The sequence below is a fragment of the Pleurodeles waltl genome, chromosome 4_2 (genome assembly GCF_031143425.1).
Source record: "Pleurodeles waltl isolate 20211129_DDA chromosome 4_2, aPleWal1.hap1.20221129, whole genome shotgun sequence".
Lineage (NCBI taxonomy): Eukaryota > Metazoa > Chordata > Amphibia > Caudata > Salamandridae > Pleurodeles > Pleurodeles waltl.
In genome coordinates, this window is record NC_090443.1 from 419,444,913 (window position 1) to 419,465,864 (window position 20,952).

General features: G+C 45.3%; 1 long non-coding RNA gene across 1 annotated transcript in view; it reads left to right on the forward strand.

The window, feature by feature from the left end:
- Nucleotides 1-14,179: 14,179 nt before the first annotated feature.
- Nucleotides 14,180-20,952, forward strand: part of LOC138292838 (uncharacterized) — a 44,637-nt gene continuing 37,864 nt past the window's right edge. The window contains exons 1-2 of the long non-coding RNA XR_011202818.1: nt 14,180-14,302; nt 14,551-14,631. This is a non-coding gene — a long non-coding RNA (uncharacterized lncRNA). The remainder of the gene's footprint in view (nt 14,303-14,550; nt 14,632-20,952) is intronic.

Here is a 20,952-nt window from a genome sequence, read left to right on the forward strand (position 1 = left end):
ACAAAAGGATAACAAAGATTATTCACACAGTGAAATTTTGCTGCTTTTAGGTGCTTGAAAAAGCAAATGTTCATGGGAGAGTCTCAGTTTATTAATCTCAAACGTATGAAAGATGGAGACGTTCCAAGAGCCTAAAGGCTCCTAGGTATGGTTTCAATTTACTAAGCTATTTTGCCCGTTGATCAGTTCCATACAAATTGTCAGTGCAAAAGGCTGCTTAGTACCTCATAATGATCGTTGGGGTTGATATGGATTATGGCAGGCTGCCCATCAGCCCGCCAAGTCAGAGGAGCCTGTGGCCTCCATACCCAAGCAGAAAACGTTCCACCGTGGTTAAATGATCCATGATAACTTTCAATGCAATCGCTGGTGTGGTGGTTGCTTTGCTTTGCTGAGTGGGTGCCATGTTTGATGCAATCACAAGGCAATGAGTTTTTTGTTTTTAATGAACAAGCTCCCATAGCGAGGGTTTGCTATTTAAAAATCAAAATCAATGACTCTCCAGGAGTTTTATCCCAGTGAATGGGAGTCATTTCATCTCTTAGTGCATTTAAAAACAAATGCAGACATGCAGTCATGTATCCTGTATGGTTATAACAAACTCATTATGATAAACTGTGATACTGCTACATCATTATGCTACATATCTTTTGGTTATGACCATAATTTATGGTCATTTTTCACGTCCATATATGGTTTGCTCCGGCAATGAATTCATATATTACTAGTCGACGAATGTCTTATGGGTAGGCTTTGAACTCATCTTCAATATGGAGCTCACATTTACCTCAATATGGTACATAACTACGTCATATTAGCTATTAGTATGCTTAAGACCGTTGATACTGAAACTAATTTTAAGATGACCCAAGTGAATATGCATTATCTTGTTAAAGACATTGGGCCTGATTTAAAAGGCCATATCGCCAGCTTACCGCCGCCATAGCGTCATTTGTTTTATGCTAAGACAGCGCTCAAGTGTCTTTTTAAACACACCATTTTTACAAAGTGGTGCAATGCATGCATTGTGCCACTTTGTAAACCTCTGTGCCACATTATGCCTGCGCCAGGAATAAAGTATGTAAGGGGGCACTCCCCCCTTAGTGGGGCAAAAAAATGGCGAAAGGAAATGTAAGAGATTTTCTTGCACCATTTTTTTTCAGCACTTTGTACCCCTGTGCACTGTGTGCTTTGCAGCTCCTAGGGCTTATGTGCACTTCTCCAAGGAATCCTTTGAGCACAGCCTAACCCAGGTCCCCAGCACTCTATCCTGTGACGCTCAGCACCCTGAGTTGTTCTCCGGCGGCGTGGGATCCCTTTCTGTAGTGCTGCAATGACCGTCATTTGTAACTCCTTTGTCCTTGTGGGTGCTGCCTGGTCTTCTGAGGGCTCTTCGAAGTGCTTAGGGCCCCCTCTGCCTCCTCAGTATGAGTTGAGACCTACAGGTCCCTCCTGGGCCCTGGCAGCACCTTTTCCTGTCAAACGTGTCTCTTGCATGAGCTAAGGCTTGTTGGTGAAATCCAATGACGAAAACTAGCCTGCATCCATCTACTCGACAAGGGATATCTTGCACCAAGCAGAAACCCGCAGCTGTCTTCTTTGGTGCATATCTGATTTTTTCTTCCAACCGGAGGTTCCACTTTTGCACCTTCATCCAGGTTAGCAGGGGCTCCTGCTCTTCTTGGACCCATCAGCTATTCTTGGACTTGGTCTCCTCTCTCCGCAGGTCTTCAGGTCCAGGAATCCATCATTGGTCTCTTGCAGTCTTGCTTGGTTTTTGCATTATTCTTTATCACGACTTCTAGTGTGTTCTGGGGAAACTTGGTGTACTTTACTCCTGTTTTCCTGTGCCCTGGGTGGGGTACTTTACTTACCTTTGGTGTTTTCTTACACTCCCAGGTCCCCTCTACACACTACTCTTGCCTAGGTGGGAAACTGACATTTGCATTCCACTATTTTAGTATATGGTTTGTGTTCCCCCTAGGCCCTTTGTAACCTATGGTGATTTTCACTATTTGCACTATTTTATGACTATTTACTTACCTGGTTTTGATTACTAGTATATATTTTGTTAATACTTACCTCCTAAGGGAGTATAGCCTCTAAGATATATTTGGCATTGTGTCACTAAAATAAAGTACCTTTATTTTTGGTAACACTGAGGCCCATATGTATACTTTTTAGCACCGCATTTGCGTTATTTTTTTACACAAAAGTGGTGCAAACTTACAAAATACAATTGTATTTTGTAAGTTTGTGCCGCTTTTGCATCAAAAAGCTGCGCAAATGCAGCGCTAAAAAAGTATAAATATGGTCTTGAGTATTGTAAGTACTGTGTGACTACAGTGGTATTGCAAGAGCTTTACATGTCTTCTAGTCCAGCCTTGGCTGCTCTGCCTCCAGCTACCTCTAAACAGCCTGACTTCTAGACACTGACTATATTTCACTGATAAGGGATAACTGGACCTGGTATAAGGTGTAAGTACCTTAGGTACTCACTACAAACTAGGCCAGCCTCCTACACTTACCCACTCTTCCTCCAATTTAGTTAATTTTAAGTCTCCTGTTTGGTATAAGAAGAATATCCAATGACACAATACATTGTTCATTTTGAAAGGCGGGATTCAAAAAGGGATTATAACCATAGGGGAACTTTTCTCTGATGGGGTCCCTCTTGCCTTTCAAGACCTGCAACTCAAATTTGGAATTCCCTCCAGTCATGCCACCCAATATGAAAACCCTAAGGTGACTATGTTACATCGTTCCTCTCCACCCTCACTTTTATCATCCAACACTCAGAAAAGATTTCCAGTTTTTAATTTTCATGTGCCTCCTACATTTATATAAAACCTCAGACAACTCCCATGATACTAGGAAAAATACTACAGTAGAATTATATGGGAGAATGATCTCCAGCAAGTTTTTTCCCTTCAAATTTGGACCATAATCCATTCCACGTCTTGTTCAGCTAGTACACCACAAACATTATTATTTTTCTACAATAGATTACTCTTAACACTTACATCTCTTAACAGATTCAAACTCCCCACTAATAATCAATGTTGGTCTTGTCAGAAGGAGGATCATGGCATTCTTCAAGTGTTCTTTGAATGTCTACATGCCCATGCATTTTGGTTATAGGTTTGGGGCAAGATATCTGATATTTGTCTATGTACATACTGTTTGATAAAAAATGTATTTTTCTAGGAGGTTCTTCACATAAATGGCATACTCAAGTTATGGCTGGAAAGCTTGTTGACCTACTAATTGCTGTTATATTACAGATTATTAAATCTATTTGGAAGGATACTACCAAAATCCCATTTGTCGGATGGTGGAATATGATACATCACAATCATGGACTTGTCAGAGCAAATGCTACTTCCACACAGCTGATGATTAAATGGGGTTTGTTATGGCAGCCATTCATGTTTTTCTTTCCTAGGTAATTTGTTACTTCTCCAGCTACAACTACTGATTATATTATTATTAGGCTGCTTTCTATATTTTCCATTATGTAGTATGAATCTAATGCTTATATGCACTTTAGTATGCCTTATATCTTCCTCTCTTTTTCTCTTCTTTCTTTCTTTTTCTCTCTTCTTTCTCACCTTTTTTCCCTTCTCTCCCAAAACTTTTTCATAAAAAGCTTATTTGTTTGCTAGATTTTTTATTAGCCTCTTCTAGGCACTTTGGGGGTTATTCTAACTTTGGAGGAGGTGTTAATCCGTCCCAAAAGTGACGGAAAAGTGACGGATTTACCACCAGCCGTATTACGAGTCCATTATATCCTATGGAACTCGTAATACGGCTGGTGGTATATCCGTCACTTTACCGTCACTTTTGGGACGATTAACACTCCTCCAAAGTTAGAATAACCCCCTATGTTTTGATTACTTCTCTGCCTCACCTTACATTAAACATAACCTGAGAGTAAGCAGAGAAATCTTTTAACTGGGGGGTTGAGAAGGTGATGGGAATGGAGGAGTGGAGGAAAAGGAAGGGGTGTTTTTAGGTAGGTTGAAGGAGAAAAGTAGAGAGAAGGAGGAGAGGAAAGGATAAGAGACAAGGGGGGTCATTCTGACCCCGGCGGTCTAAGACCGCCGGGGCCAGGGTCGGCGGGAGCACCGCCGACAGGCCGGCGGTGCCCCGCAGGGCATTCTGACTGCGGCGGTTCGGCCGCGGTCAGAAGAGGCAAACCGACGGTCTCCCGCCGGTTTACCGCTGCCCTTAGAATCCCCCATGGTGGCGCAGCTTGCTGCGCCGCCATGGGGGATTCTGACACCCCCTACCGCCATCCTGTTCCTGGCGGTTCGCCCGCCAGGAACAGGATGGCGGTAGGGGGTGCCGCGGGGGCCCCTGGGGGCCCCTGCCGTGCCCATGCCAATGGCATGGGCACGGCAGGGGCCCCCGTAAGAGGGCCCCGAAAAGTATTTCAGTGTCTGCTAAGCAGACACTGAAATACGCGACGGGTGCAACTGCACCCGTCGCACCCCTGCAACTACGCCGGCTCAATTCTGAGCCGGCGTCCTCGTTGCAGGGGCATTTCCTCTGGGCCGGCGGGTGCTCTTTTGGAGAGCGCCCGCCGGCCCAGAGGAAATGTCTGAATGGCCGCCGCGGTCTTTTGACCGCGGTGCGGTCATTCAGCGGCGGGACCCTGGCGGACGGCCTCCGCCGTCCGCCAGGGTCAGAATGAGGCCCAAGGTGTGGTGTGGGAGAAGGAAGTGGAATTCAGGAAGGAAAGAGAAACAGTAATAAGAAGGTAGAGAAGGTGAATTAAAAGGAAACAGGAGGGCGGAGCTAAAGAAAGACTTGGATGAAAAGAAAGGGGAACAAGAGGTTGGGTGCGGGAAAGACAAAAAAAATGATGGGGGACATCAAAGACGTAGTGAAGATGAGATAGTCGAAGCAGTATGGGATGGATGTGGTAGAAAAAGAAGAGAGAGAAAAAGAGGAGAGGAAGAGAGAGGTAAAAATGGGGCAAACTGGAGCATAGAGAGGTGGAGACGAAAGGGAGCAGAGAGACAAGTGGATGAAGGATGGGAAAAGACAAAAATGGTGGACAAAGGAATGGGAAACAAGAAGAAAGGAAGAAGGGTGAAGAGAAGATGAAGGGGAAGGTGAATGTGAAAGATGAAGAAGAGAGGGCAAGAGAAGAGGAGGGGCAGAGTGGAAGAGATGGAGGAGAAGATTAGGAATAGTGTCTATAACCAAACGATGCAGCAGTCTTAAGGGTGCAAGAGAGCATTAAGAGACTCCAGTTACAGTTGTGTTGCCAGAACCAATACTGTAGATAACTATGAATAGGATTACCAGGCGGAAATTGGTTGATGTGAGGAATGGTTTGAGGTGTATGGGGAGAGTACAGATAGCCTGGCAGGCTTATCAATGTGGATGATGTGGAAGAAATAGAAAAGGAATGGTCAATCCAAAGGCCTAATGATTTTATTTCTCTGGAGAGATGTGGGTTGAAGCCAGAAGCTTCAAGTTCATTGAGCTATTCAATTTTGAATTTGAGGTGGTGTCGCTTATGCATAAGATTAAGTTTTGCTCAGATTAAGTTGGAGGAAGGGAGTGGCTATCTTTGCTAAGCAGTCTTTTAGAGTGGAGATGTAAATCTAGGTTTTAGTCACCATGTTAGTGGATCTTGACACTGGTGTGCTTTAATAGGTGTTTCAGCAGTTTTATGGGCACTTAAATAGTATGGGCCTGAAGATGGAATCCTGCAGGGCATCGCAGGTGATGTAAGGTCGGTTGGATGAGACAGTGCTACGTCTGACCATAAGTTTGCGATTAGTGAGAAAAGAAGTGAACTATTTGAGGAAATTTAGGGCCAGATTTAGAGTTTGGCGGTGGGGGTTACTCCATCACAAATGTGACGGATATCCCGTCTGTTGTATTGTGATCCCATAATAGCCTATGGAGATTGTAATATGGTGGACTGGATTTCTGTCACGTTTGTAACGAGTAACCCATCCGTCAAACTCTAAATGAGGTCCTTAACTCTGAAGCACATGTGTGTCTCCATGAGTCTTTGGAGGTCAATAGCATCAAATGGCAAGGATAGTTTGAGTAGCTCATGGAGATATGCAGTTCCTTTTCCAGTACTCTATGGATGCCGTCAAGCATCTTTGAGGGGGCTGTTTCAGGACTGTAACCTTTGCAGAAACCACATAGATAGGGGAGAAGGTGGAAAAGCTGAAACCTCCAGTTGGTAGCGCTCAAAACAGGATGGGGTTCCCTAACAGTCTTCGGCTGTGTATTTCAAGTGACACACGACTCAGTAGCCCTCCCAGTGCATTCTGATCAATCTGGCCAATGTTTTCCATAGTTGCAGTTCATCCAGTGAAGCAAAGGCAGATTACTATGCATTTTTTCTAATATTTAAGCTTGATAACTATAAATGAATTCCAATCTTCCATTGTCTTAGCTCCAGACATGTGTTTTACTCTTTTGAGCTTTTCGGCAAAGCAAAGCATATATTGAGTACCAAACTTGTTAGCAACATAATATTTAAAGACCAGTGCGTTCCTAATTGTTCATCAAACTGCATGTTAGTGCAAGGGTCATTTACCTCTGGTGCATAGCCTTTGGCCACAGCAATAATTTTAAGCAAAAAGCAGAAACCTCAGTTTGTCACCAATCAAAACAGGACTGGGACTCACCAATACTCTGCAGCTGTGGGTTTCAAGTGAAACACAGCTCAGTAGCCTTCTTAGTGCATTTTGGTCAATGTGATTTATCTTTTGCAAGTTGCAGTTTACTAAGTGAAGCAATGCTTGCTAACTTTAATTTCGTCCAATATTCATTTTCTGAGCATGATAAATATTCAGTTCAATAAATCTTTAATTTTCTTAGCTCCAGACGTGTTTTGCAGGTGTATAAGCTCTTTATATCTGTTCAGGGAGTTATAGCTTTTGTCTTTGCTGTCAAGGTGAAGAATGAATGACACATTTTGTCAGTTTTCCACTTTCTTTCAGGTTGTCTGAGTTGTTTTATTTGTAGAAAGAGTTAGTGGCATATTTAAACTCTGTTTGCACCGAATCAGCGTCATTTTTTTAAAACTCTAATTCGGTGCAAAACGAACTCCATATTTATACTTTGGTGCTAGACCCATCAAGCACCAAATTTATGAGTTAAAGTCATTTTTTGGAAGTGGAAACCTACCTTGCCTTAATGAGATGCAAGGTAGGCATTCCTGTGCACAAAATGACTCTATGGTCTTAACGCCATATTTATACTACTGTGCAAAAAATTGTGCACATGAAGGAGGAGGAGTCAAAAAATGGTGCAAAGCTTGCTTTGCCCACATTTTTAACTCCTGGGTCAGGGCAGGCATTAGGGGACCCGTGGGCCTATTTCCAGGGTGAAACACATTGAATAAGCCCGCATGTCTCCTCTCCAGGCCCCAGGGGCACCCTCACCCACACCAGCAGAACTGGGGAGGATGGGGGACCCCATCCCAGGTAAGTACAGATAAGTACAGGTAAGTATTGCATTTTATTTTTTAAAGTGCCTTAGGGGGCCCTGTAATGGGCCCCATACATGGCACAGGGTGCAATGGCCATGCCCAGGGGACCCTTGTCCCCTGTGTAGGCCATTGGGGTGGTGGGCATGACTCCTGCCTTTTCTAAGGCAAGAGCCATGTGGCATGGTAGGTTTAGCACCATAAAATGACGCTAATCTGGTTAGAGTAATTTTTTTTACTCTAACCTGCCTAAAGTCATTTTTTGGTGCTAAACCCCCTTCTTCTATACCGCCAGCCCCACCCGACTAAAGGCATTTTTTTTTTACTCTAGCCTACTCTTTGCACCAGCTTGCACCATTCCATAAATATGGTGCCCGGATGGTGCACAGAAATGGTGCAAGCCAGTGCTAAACTTTTTGGTGCAAAACTGCTTTAGTGCACCAAATCGTATCAATAGGGACCTTAGTTCATCACAGAAATTACGTTTTCCTTGTACTATACGAACAGCTGGTTAGTGTTGCTTCTGAATAGGAGGTATTCGATCTCAAAGATTATGGTGTGAGCAAAGAGGTCTCCTTTGATGTGTGAAAAGCAGTTCTGTGTTAGGTAGCTTGTGATCAGGAAAGATGTGTGTTGTATGGCAAACCTAATGTTTAGAGTGAGGAAGGAGCAATCTATTCACTTAATTTCTGTTAATTGAGAGCAGGATATTTTATTATCTCTGAAAACTAGATCAAGAAGTTTGCCTTAGGCATTGGTGGGTTGTTTGGAGAGCCGAGTTAGGTTGTGGTTGAGAAAATTCTGGTTTAGAGTATGGTTTGATTTAAAGTATGGAAACAGGTATCATTGGGGTTACCACAGTTAAGGTTAATGTTTCTCAGGTAAATGCTTTTGTTTGCAAATGTTTTTTGTTCCGTTCCGTTATCTGTGAACTCAAAAATGAAGTCCTTGTATTTTGCAGAAGGATGATAGATATTGTGAAGGCAAATGGCCTCTTTCGGTGAGGGGATCTATGCACGTTTTGGGACCTCAAAAGTTTTGCATGACATGGATGTGAGTGGTTTTTGCAGTGGAAAAAGTCATGGTGAATTAATGCAAAACCGATGCCTGTGTAGACGAGTGTCCGCGAGAGTGACTACTAGAGTGTCTTGGAAGGACTGGTAAGTCAATGATTAGCTGGGAGTGATGGTTTAGTCAGATTTCAGTCAGGAAAAATAAATCAAGCTTGAGCTCTCGATTTTGTTGGCAAATAAACTGTAGTGTGCATTTGCTGACCTTCATTAATGTAGGGTGCTTTAGATAATGTTAAGGAAATCCTTTAAGAGTGGTGTTGCTGCCTCTGGTTGTATAGAGGACACTTGGGGCATAGCTGATAAAATGGTAGCCTGGAAGTTTGGGCTGGATTGGCCCTATCAGAGTAGGACCAATGTCTGATTTGCACATAGCAGTTCTCTGTGGAGAGTAGCATAGTGTGCGAAAAGTGACAGACTGGAATTTCGCCTCGAGCGATTGGCTGAGATTAGTTCAAGCATTCCTTCCATCACCTTATTTGTTGCAAGGATTAGGGGAGGACTGCATGACAAGAAAAGAGGAGCGGTGTTCATATGATGGAGTTAAGGTTAAGTAGAAAGTGTAGAGTCAGGTATTTAGGCCTCTAGCAGGCTGTGTTGTCATAGCCTCAGCCAGAGGTGGGACAGATGTAAATGGAGTCTTTATAAGTGAGTCACCAGAAAAGAAAGGGCGCAGTTGGAGGAGACATTAATGCCAAGCACCAGTGCTGGAATTCTTGGACCACAAACAGCAAAGGACATGCTCTTCTTGCCCACTCAAGAAAGAAGGACTTTGTAGTTTCTGGCCCAACTCATCCAACGCATTATCCAGGCGCTGCACAGCAGAAATCGGACATCCTGGACATTGTCATCAGGAAGAGCCTTTCCCAGTCTATGGCCCTTATTACGACTTTGGCGGTCTTTTAGGAAGGCCACCGTGGTGGCGGCTGCCAAAAGACTGCCTTTGTTGGCAGTATACTGACCACCATATTACGAGTCGCAGACTAAAGATCGCCACAAAACAGCCACAAAACCAACACAGCCAGGCTGGCCGAGGGTGGAAGAGAGGTGGTCCCACCACGAGCACCGCCACACCAACAACATTCCACCCTCCATATTACAACCCACAAATCAGCCAGCGGTCCTTCAATGGCAGTAAACCATTGGCGGTGCAAACCACCTTTCTTCAAACCTCACCTCTAAATGAATCCAAAGCCACACTGGACAGTTCAAATACTCCACACCTGATACACATGCACACAATGCACACACCTGCTCACTGCACTATATAACACCCCCCCACACACAACCCACAATCCTTTCTGACAAAAAACACAGACAAACACACAGAAGGGCACGAGGAAAGAACAGAAACAGCACCATCACACCATAGGCACATATACACTGCACAGCCACCACACACCACACAACTGTACCAATAATACTAGTCACACATCACAAATACACACATACACCACAACCTACCAACACTCACAACAAAACACTCCTACCCCATCAACCACCCTTCACTGCACCCTACACACACAGCACACCCCCACACCCACATTTCACGTTCAAAGTACCCACAATGGCCAGGAAAACAGAGTTATGGCAGAGGATCGTTAACAGGGTCAACTCAGTGGACACCCATCCATGCACAAGGAAAGACATCAGGAAGAGGTGGAACGACCTATGGAGGAAGGTGAGTTCCATGACATCGAGACACCAAATTGCCGTGCTGAAGACTGGCGGTGGACCCCCACCTCCTCCCCCAGAGTCAACATCGTGAGAGGAGAAGGTCTTGGACATTATGCATCTTGAGGGCTAGACTGGAATCACCAGAGGCCTCAACTCTGGTGAACAACACTCCCCAGGCACCAACCACGACTGCCCAGAATGTGTCCCCACCACCCATCACACCCTAACCCACCATCTCTCTCACATGTCTCTACCCCTCCAATCACACCACACCCCTCCCCTGCATGCCGCACCACCCCACGGCCACTATCCCCACACAGTCCCTGCCTAATGCACAAAGACCAACCACAATGCCAAGCGCTACAACTCTCACAATGCATCACTCCCTATACATCAAAAGATCACAGTCCGACTTCACAGTGGAACACCTGCACGAAAAACAATAGCACATGCCACACCAACTGGATGCTTCAACTGTGTCCTAACACATGGCAATGACAGCAATGCTATCCACTATCCACAATCCTAAATGGTGTATGCCGACAACGGCACATTCCGTCACCCGTAAACAATATCTGCAGAGCTGCACCTGTCATTGCCATAACTAGGAAGCAAGTCAAGCTACTCCATGTATCACACAATGATACCAACAAGTACATCTCCACAATGTAACTCTCTCCCTTTCCATCCACACGTCCCGCTGTCACTACCACCTGGCAGCAGATGCCAGGTACAGACAGCCCTCCCCAGGATGAAGGCCCCAGTGGATGTCTGGATGGTGACAACATTCCAGGCCCATCTGGGGCGACTGGTCAGTCCATCACCAGCAGCCCCACCCCGAACACAGTGGAGTCCCCCACTCATGTGGCTACTACACCTCAGCCAACCCTCTGTCCCCAAACATGTGTCCCAAGGACAGGTCAATAAGACATGTGCCCCACAGTACAGGGACTAGAATCAGGGCCACACACCCAAGACGATGAAGGTCCCAGTGCAACTGGGAGTGGGCCGAGTGTGCCACAGGTATAGGCACAGAGAGCCAGGGGCAGTGGTGGGAGGGGACCTGTGGGCCAAAGACTGGGACAGCCAAAGGGAACAACTGGCCAAGAGGCCATCTCCCAAGTCCTGGGAGCATACCACCAATCCCAGGACTAGATGGGCCAGATCATCGCTACTGTGCAGGAGAACCAGAGGCTGCAGCGGAAACACCACCAGGAGGCCCTGCAGCAGTGTCAGACCCTTAATGCCACCATGGCCTCTATTGCAGGGGTGCTGCAGGAACTTACCACCATCCTGCATGAGTCCTTCACCCACCAGCAGGCCCCTTCCACTAGCCACATCCAAACAGAGCCCTACACTTCTGCTGCAGCTAGTGGAATGGAGGTCTTGCCAGAGGACCCACAGACCTCCAGCACCCTTACCCCTGTAACTGAGGCACCCCCACGCAAGCGAGGACGACCAACCAGACATCCTGTAGGACCTGATGCCAAGACCAAAACCACTGCCAGGAAGTGATCCTCTCCACTTGTGTGCCACTGAGACACCCTGTTGACTATACACTATCATCTCTTCATTTTCCCATGGCCCCTTCGATACTGGACCCAGACTACCACCAGCTGGGCCAACTACTCTGATGATTTCACCCACCATGGCCCCACTCATCACCCATTGCACTTGTATTTCACAATAAACACCATTGAGCACAGCTACTGCCTACGTGTTTTGATCATAATAAATGGGATTTACTTTTGTATAACATGTCATGACAGTCAACCCAATGTCCTGCAAAAGTCTGTGAGATTGATCGAAAGGGGGACCAATATGGCGCTAAACTGATTGTAGAGCAGACAAATGCTGGATTCATGTGTCAAGGGAGCCAACAGCTAAGGCAGGAACCAGAGTTGCACCATAAGAATGCCATGCAGATACAACAAGAGAGGGACAACTGTCACAATAGGAGTCAATGTTGCCCACCCAACACACATGCAGTACAATGTTGACCTTCCTAGTATGATTTGGCAAGTGGAATATCATACCATATGCCCATGTCAGATCCACATTCCCTAGACAGACATACCCAATGATCCTTCACTCACAGCTGACTAAACTAAACTAAACACATTTTCCACAGTCAGTTACAGTTCAGTTGCACATCCTCCCATTGTGGACTGTGAGGATAAGTAGCAATACAGATGACACCACTATGTTAGACACAACCATCACAGTTGACATAGCAGTACAGGAAGCATAGAACATGTCAAAATAATAGCATGACAAAAGCAAAACAACAACAGTGTCAAAATAGCACTGAGACTTGAACTGTTACACTTCCTCTGATGGGCAATATGTTCTTCCCCAACCCACCCAGAGGGAGATCTGCACCCAACACCTACAATGAGAACAGACACTAGAAGCATCTATGTCGCAAGGCAGAGAGTAGTACAGGGCACATATAAAACAGTTGACACATACATGTATTTCATTGGACGTATTGTTGAATCAACTCTGCTCTGGGAGTCAGCTGCATCCTCATCATCTTCCTCCTCGTCACTCACTATGTCCCCTTCATCAGCCACTGGTCCAGCTGCCACCTCCTTTTCATCCAGCAATGGGATGTGACATCTGAGGGCCAGATTGTGTAGCATGCAGCAGGCAATAACGATTTGGCACACTTTCAGTGGTTTGTAGAGTAGGGCACCTCCGGAGATGTGTAGACACCGGAATCTGGACTTCAGTAGCACAAAGGTCCTCCCGATGATACACCTCGTCCTGTCGTGGGCCTCATTGAAACATTTTTCACCATTTGTATTCGGATGTCTCACAGGTATCAGTAGCTAGGGAAGGTTAGGGTAGCCAGAGTCACCTGTGTGCACAAAGGTAGGACCCATGACTTTTATGACGAGTATAACATGTCCCTCTTCCAGGGTACCAAGGTCGACTAGCATGATCATCCTCACCATTGCACCGTATCTGGGAATAGGAGCGAGGAGAAGTCAGAAGTACATGTATTGAATGTGAGGACATAGTCAACCTATGCAGTAATCACAATATTTTACCCATGGCACACCTCAAATTCATCCATTAATCACCATTCACATGTAAAATTGCTGCCACCTGTCCTGCATGCACAGGACATTTGGAAGTGACCTCATTCTGCCAGCGTTAGTCATCATGGAGGTAGGCGGTCTCAACCACTGTGCAACTCCTCATTGGATAACAATGTTGCCCATGGGAGACTGGGGCCAATTATAATCAGATGGACAATATTGGAAAAAATTGAATGCAGTGGTATGGAAGATGGTGAGAGAAAGAGAAAGAAACAAGAAGTGTTCTGGATCTTTTATCTGGACACTTTCAAAAAAGGTCTAAATGCAGAAATACCATGGCAGAATGCTATAAGTTAATAGTTGAGGGACAAATATGGTCCAGTAGTTCTGCTGATAGTGTTTTAGATGATGTATTTATCCTTATAGGTGACTCCCGAAGTTCGCATTGATGGGGCATTTGCAAGTTGAGGAGTGAATTCTCCTTTGGACTTGTTTTGGGTTAGTTGAAGTAAATGTTTCTTACTTATGTTTCTTGCAGGATGGAGTATAATGCATTTTCCGCCAGCGAGTTCCTTGTATGCTGCCAAATAGATACTGTTCCTTAGTAACAGATTTGAGATTAGGATTAAATTCTATATATGTACACTGTTAGCTAGCTTCTCCTTTTGTTGCGATAGACACTGTTTTTTTAAACAGATTTGAGATTAGTATTAATCAGTATATATTATATACATTGTTAGGTAGTTCTCTGTTGTTTGCAGTAGATCACTTGTTTTGAAATAGATTCAGATTAAGGATGAGTAGTTTTAGACTCCATTTTTAGGGATTTTCCTTGCCGGTTGACATGTTCAAAGATGGCCGCCACTAATGCGGTAGCTGGATGCGACATCTGTCTGTAGTCCGTCATCCAGCTCTACTAATCAGGTGGTGCGGTTAAAAAGTCACGCCAAGAAGTTCTCGGTTAGTCGTCGTATCGGAAATAAAGCAACGACGGTTAAGCGTCTGTATGAGAAGCGAGGCTCTAAAAGAACAGTGAGCAGGTAGTGTCACATTCGTTTTGTGATGAACAAAAGGATCAGTGAGTGAATGGAAGTGGGAGATCTTTTTTAATTGAGAGTGTTGGACTGTATTTATTAAGTTTTTAGGTTTAAGCGTTTTGGTTATTCACTGTAGAATCGGGTTGATTGTATGGGATGTATGTTTTCTTTAGGTTTGTTTAATAGATTTATATATAGATCAAAAGAATGTGGCCTCAACAGATTTTTAATCCGGACTGTTTTATATTTAGTATCAATTATTATACATTGAGCGTTTCTACTCGCAATCAGTCCCTGATTGGTGACAACTTGATGAAGAGTCATATAGAGAGGTAACAGTGATTTATCTTAAATAGTGTTTGTGGACACCAGGGTGAGTTTGCGTAAGCATGTGGAGCACTGATAGGGTGTCTGAGGTGGAGGGTCTTTTCTTTTTATAGATAGTATGGGTATATGTTGACATAAGGTTTCTTGTATTCTGTTCTTGAAAGACACCCCCAACACATTTGAAGCTTGGACCATTGTTGTGGCATGCACTACTGTAATTGCAAACATATGAATAAGAGACATGGTTTAATATATTTAAAATTTGATATATCTAAGTGCAATGGCTTCATAGTTTATTGGATTTCAGCCGGCTATTGCTTTCCACTTGCCCTTCATAAGGGGAGATAGCTTGTACTCCAGCTTACCACTACTAAGGCTTGTTGGTGGCCAGTCCGATCCTCACCACCTTCACTTGATGCTGCAACTCGATGGCACACTGCAAAGCCTTCATCCAACATCAACTGTGGTTTGTTTTCGTGTTTTTGCATCCATTTCCTCGCCCACTCAATCTCAGTGGCAAAACAGCAACCACAGCTCCCATTCAGCACAAAGGATAGCCAAGCGCACATGTGCATCCAGGACGCCGAGACTGGGTGGAGTCTCCTGTTTCAGGGGCCCACCCAATCTTATCCCCAATTGGGTTCCCACGAACTTGACCTGCAAATGACAGAGGCCCTCATTAAAATAATGGCGGTAAATGCTGCCTACTGCCGCAGCGATGGGCACCAAAAGCCCGTCGCCACGGCTACCATCTGTTCACCAAATTAAAACCACAGCTGGATTTCCACCACAAGAAGGGTGGAAATCCAGCTGTGGCCATACTGGAGGATGGTGGTAAGGTGGAGTTGCTACCACCTGCCGCGCCACGCCAGTAAACCACCGCCAGCCGTATTATGAAAAATAATATGGCCTGGCGGTGTTCTGCTGGCGGGCACTGCTGGCGGTAGCAGCGCCCCATCCCTACCCCTGCCAGAAGACCCCCTGGATGCAGGTAAGTTAGGTTTCCGACAAGGGAGGGGGGTGGTGGGTGTTTGTGTGTGTGGGGGTGTGTGCATGAGTGTGTGAGTGTGTGCATGAGTGCAAGTGTGTGTGTAGTGCTGTTTGTGTGCGTGTATGCATGTGAGTGAGTGCATGTATGAATTGAAATGTAAATGCGTGTCTGTGTGTCAGTGTGAATGAGTGTACAGGTGTGTTCATGAATGAATGGATGCATGCGTGTATGTATGCGTGTAAATCTGTGTGAATGAGTGTGTGTGTGTTTGTGTGTGTGTGTGTATGGGGGGAGGTTGGAAGGGAGGGGAGCGTGGGTGAGGGAGGAGTGGGGGTGTCTGGTGAGTGTTGGGGGGGGCTCCTATCAGTGACAGGGAATGAATTCCCTGTCACTGATAGGGCCTACCACCATCATTTTCGTGGTGTTACGAATGCCAAAGAAAACATGACGGTAGGCAGGATCATGATACTGCCGGTGGTACAATGACGGCCGCCGGGCTGGAGATTGTTATCTCCAGCCCGGCGGCTGCTCCCGCCATGGCAGTCGGAGTGGTACATTGGCGGGTTGGCTTCAGCCAACCCACCAATGTCATAATATGGTGGTGAGTACCGCCAGCCTGTTGGCGATACTACCACCACATTATCTCCAACCGCCGGGGTCATAATGACCCCCAGAATGTCACAAGTACCATTTTTCAGCATCCTTGGCTCCTGTGTTCAGCATCAAGGAGGGCCAGCACACTTCTGCACCCAGGGCCCCATGAACTAGGTAAAATTGGTCTGGCTGTCAACAACTTGGTCTTCGGACCCACACAGCCTTAACCACAAGTGAGTTCCTCTGAATTCACCCTGCAAGTGACAGAGTATCACTAGTGAGTTTTCCCATTGACCGCAATGGTGAGATTTGACAGCTTGTGAATGCACTGATTTATTTTCCTGCTTTAAAATCCATAACTCTGGTTATACATAACTGATTTGCTTTGTTTTAGTGTCTAATTTAATATAAAAATATGTCCTATTTTTATAAATTGGTGTTAGATTTCTTTCGAGTTGTGTCAATTACTTATTGTCCATGATGGTACTGTGAAATGCTTAACACATTTTCCTCTAGTAAAGCCTGACTGCTCTATGCCTCACTACCAGGACTGTGCTAAGAGTTTATTATTGTGAATCGGAGGGACCTTCTTTGGAGTATTGCGAGAGTATTACAAAGTGAAGCGCAACCAACATCACTGCATAATACTCCACTTTCCTACAATGTCAAAGAAGCACTAAAGAGAATTCCGAAAGAAGAAGCCAACATCTATTGCAAACTCAAAGATGAACTCGCAAAGAAGTATGATGTGGCCATGAATGTGGACTATGAACTCTACATGTTTAGAAAAGCTCAGGAGCAACCAGGAGAACTGATGGATGATTTTGTCAAGCACCTAGAAACCCTCATCAAACATTGTTGGTTCTCCGAATTCTCCAATGAAGAGACCATGTGAATGAGGATCATTGATGGCTGTCAATCAGAAGCTTTCCAGAGACAAATGCTTTGTGAAACACACTCTTTAAAACAAACGCTCCCCAGGGCATGAACAGGCAAATGCGCTGAGAAACAGATAGGAGACATGAAGCCGGGTGCAGCACTGTGAAATCCATTCCGGCCATTAGCAGTCATCAACAATACACAAAGTCAAACCCAAGACTAGCCAGTCAGATGTTCAGAGGTGTGGACTAACGTTTCCACATGAAAGAAAGTGCCCAACCATCAAACAAGTGTGAAAAGGATGTGGCAAAGAAAATCATTTTTTATCTGTCTGCTGTGCCCAATTAACGCCCTATGCCACTGATCTTAGCAGACACTGTGACAAACTGGGCAGTTACTGTCGACCAAAATAAGGTGAACAAAAATTCCACCACTTACAAACTGTTCTTGTCATGCTCATAAATCAACCTCCCACCTCCCCTTCTTCTCACTGCACTACTTCGCTGGATAGTAATAGCGAGGAAGAGGGATACTTCCTGCTTTTGTCAACATGCAGACCAACGGCCTCACGGCTTACAGATGCTCTCTCGTTCAATGGACGTCCCCTAAACTTCATTGTTGACCGAGGCTCTTACATCAATATCATCAGCAGAAGAGATCTCACCAGCCTACAGGACTGTGTACAGTTGGTTGATACCAACAGAGGAGACACATGAGGGGTGAAGGTGCACCCATGCACTGCCTAGGCAAGTTCACGGCCACTCTCATATATCATGAGCAAAATAGCAATCACCACTTTCTATGTTCCGAACTGTTGAGTACCGGTCCTCATGGTCAAATGTCCTGGTACTGCCACTAACCTTGGACTCATACAAGTACATGTAGAAAGCAATGCCATTCATCATGTTCATCTCCCAAATGCCTCAAGCATCTGCCCAGTCATTAACCCGCTCCTGAGCAAACAGTCCATACTTTTCATGACTGATGGTGGGGCATCAATCAATGTCATGCCCCTCGATCAGTTCTACACACTTGACCCAGCTCTGCTTCTTGAACACTCGCCCATAAAGGTCTATACCTGGTCTGCAGCCAAGCCACTACACAGTTGTGGTTCCTTCACTGCATCCCTGTCACATGGTACAAAATACATCACCACACCCATCTATGTGCTACAGGGCATTATTCCTGGAGCATGCCTTCTCAGCTTTGGCATTTCAGCTACAATGGGTCTCATTTCCTTCAGTTTTCACACTGAGACAAACTCTGACTTCACTCACGGTTTTCCAGCCCTCTTTACAGGTCTTGGTAGACTGAAAGGTATCCCCGTTCACCTTCACATAGATGAAAGTGTCCACCCAGCGGCACAGCAACATAGGAGAGTCGCATTACATCAACAGGAAACAGTAGAAAAGGAAATAGGCAATCTCATCAGTCTCCGCATCATTGAACCATTGGAAGTCCCCACACCATGGATGCCTCCCACTGTGGTCATTCCGAAGAAGGACAATCCAGGGGCTTTCTACATATGTGTAGACATGTGACAGGCGAACAAAACAATACAATGGGAGTGGCATCTCGGCCTAGCAGACATGATTGCCCAACTTAATGGCTCTAAACTCTTCTCCAAACTTGACTTCAACTAGAATTACCACCAGATTGAGCTAGAGCAACGCTGCCAATGGATCACATCATTCCCTGTGCACATGGGTTTGTTTTGCTATAGGAGGCTGAGTTTCGGAATCTCATCCACAGCTGTTATCTTCCAAGAAGCAATCCACAAGTTCATCCAGCCCATAGCTAATGCATTTAACTACAGTGACAATATACTCATTTTTGGAGTCACCTGTGAGGCACATGATGGTGTATTAGACAAGGTCTGTCATCTCCTTTGCAAAGCTGGACTCATTCTTCACTCAAGCGAGTGTGAGTTCCATAAGACCAAGTTAATGTTTTTTGGACGCCTCTTCTCGGAAGAAGGAATAACTCCATACCTGGACAAGGTCGCTGCACTGACGTCCACCAACCCACCTGACGATGTTATCATGCTACACTCCTCCCTAGCATGGCCAGCTACAGTGCTGGATACATCAAAAATTATGCTACCATCAGCACCCCTGATCATCCTCTCATGAGACAAAGGGTGTTTTCCAGCAGTTGCTGGACTGTGAAAAAAGCTTTCCAAACATAAAGACTCACCTTGCCAAAGCCATCATCATGGTTTACTTCAATCCCAAGTTTCACACAGCAAAGACAGTTGATACGAGCCCCTGTGGGACTTGCTGCAATCCTGGTTCGGAGATCTGGCATCCTGGAAGCTCATTGTCACATTGTTGCATAAGCCAACAAAAGCTTGTCCTGCACCGAAAAGGCTTTCTCACGACCAAAGAGAGAGGGCCTGGAAATGGTATGGGCCAGTGAGCACTTTCATGTTTTCTTGTACAGCAAGAAATTCACCATCATCACCGACCATCAGGCTCTCCTGACCATCATCGGAAATTCCAAAGTCGAGGTGCCCCCCAGAAAAGAATGGTGGGGAATCCATCTTCAAGAATACGACTACCTAATTGTTCACAAACCTGGCAAGGAGCACAATCCAACTGACTCCTTCTCCAGGCAACCTCAATCCTTTGCAAAAAGACACACATCATAGTTGAGGAATACTTACAATTCATAATCCGTACAAGCATACTTGATGCCCTTGCCATCTCTCAGATAGCTGAAACCCAAAGGAATTATGGCACACTGGCTCTCGTGATATGACTCATCGATCAAAACAAGTGGAAACACAGCTCAAAGTAGGTAGAGGGCTCTGAATAAATCAGGGCATTCCTCAATGTCAAGGATAAGTTGGTGGTCACCTGTAAAGGACTAGTCCTGAGAGGGTTACAGATGGGGATCCTTGAAACACTTTGTAAACAGGCCATTGACATAGCCCACCAAGGTCATCAAGGGATAGTTTCCACCAAGAGGGCTCTCTGGGACAGAATTTGGTTTCTTGGGCTGGATGCCATGGTAGAGACAGAAATGCAAAAATAACATTTATGCATTGTCTAGTGCCAGTCTCACTCCCCTTGTCACAAGAGATGTCAGAGATGGCTGCAGGTGTGTGGGAGTAGGTAGCCACTGACTTCTTTGGTCCACTTGAATTGGGCAAATATCTCCTAGTCCTAGTGCTGATAGATGAATACTCCAGGTTCCTGCAGGTCAAAGTGGTCTCCTCCACCAGTGCATCCAAGGTCCTCAAGGTCGTAAATGACATTCTCACAACCTGGAGACCTCCCCTGATTTTACAGCCTGATAGTAGACCACCTTTCACCAGTGGAGACGTCAGAAACGTTCTTAAAGTACTTAGTATGAAACACCAATGTATAACCCCTCTATAGCCTAAGGGCAATGGTATCATAGAACAATTCATGGGAACACTCAAACAAACTGTCCAATGAGCCAATGAAGAAGGACTTGTGCTGGACGATGCCTTCTGTCAGGTCCTGAGAGCATACCAGACAACACCACACTCAACAACAGGAGAAAGCCCAGCCACTCTAATGTTTAGACGATCCCTACACACCAAACTATTACAGTGGACCTCTGACCGCCGTGTGAGCTCAGACCTGGTCCAAGACATGGAACAAGAAAAGAAGGAAATGAAAGCAGATACTGATGTCAGACAGTGGGTGAAAGAGACACTGTTTGAACCAGGTAAGTGTGTGGTGGCTAAGCAAAAACAACTGAAAAAGATAGACACTCCCTTCAACACTCAAGCACTGCAAGTCACCTGGGTTAAAATAAATATGGTCACCACGTGACACCTTGAGAAATCAATAACCAGAAATGCATCACACGACACACAGAACACAAACCG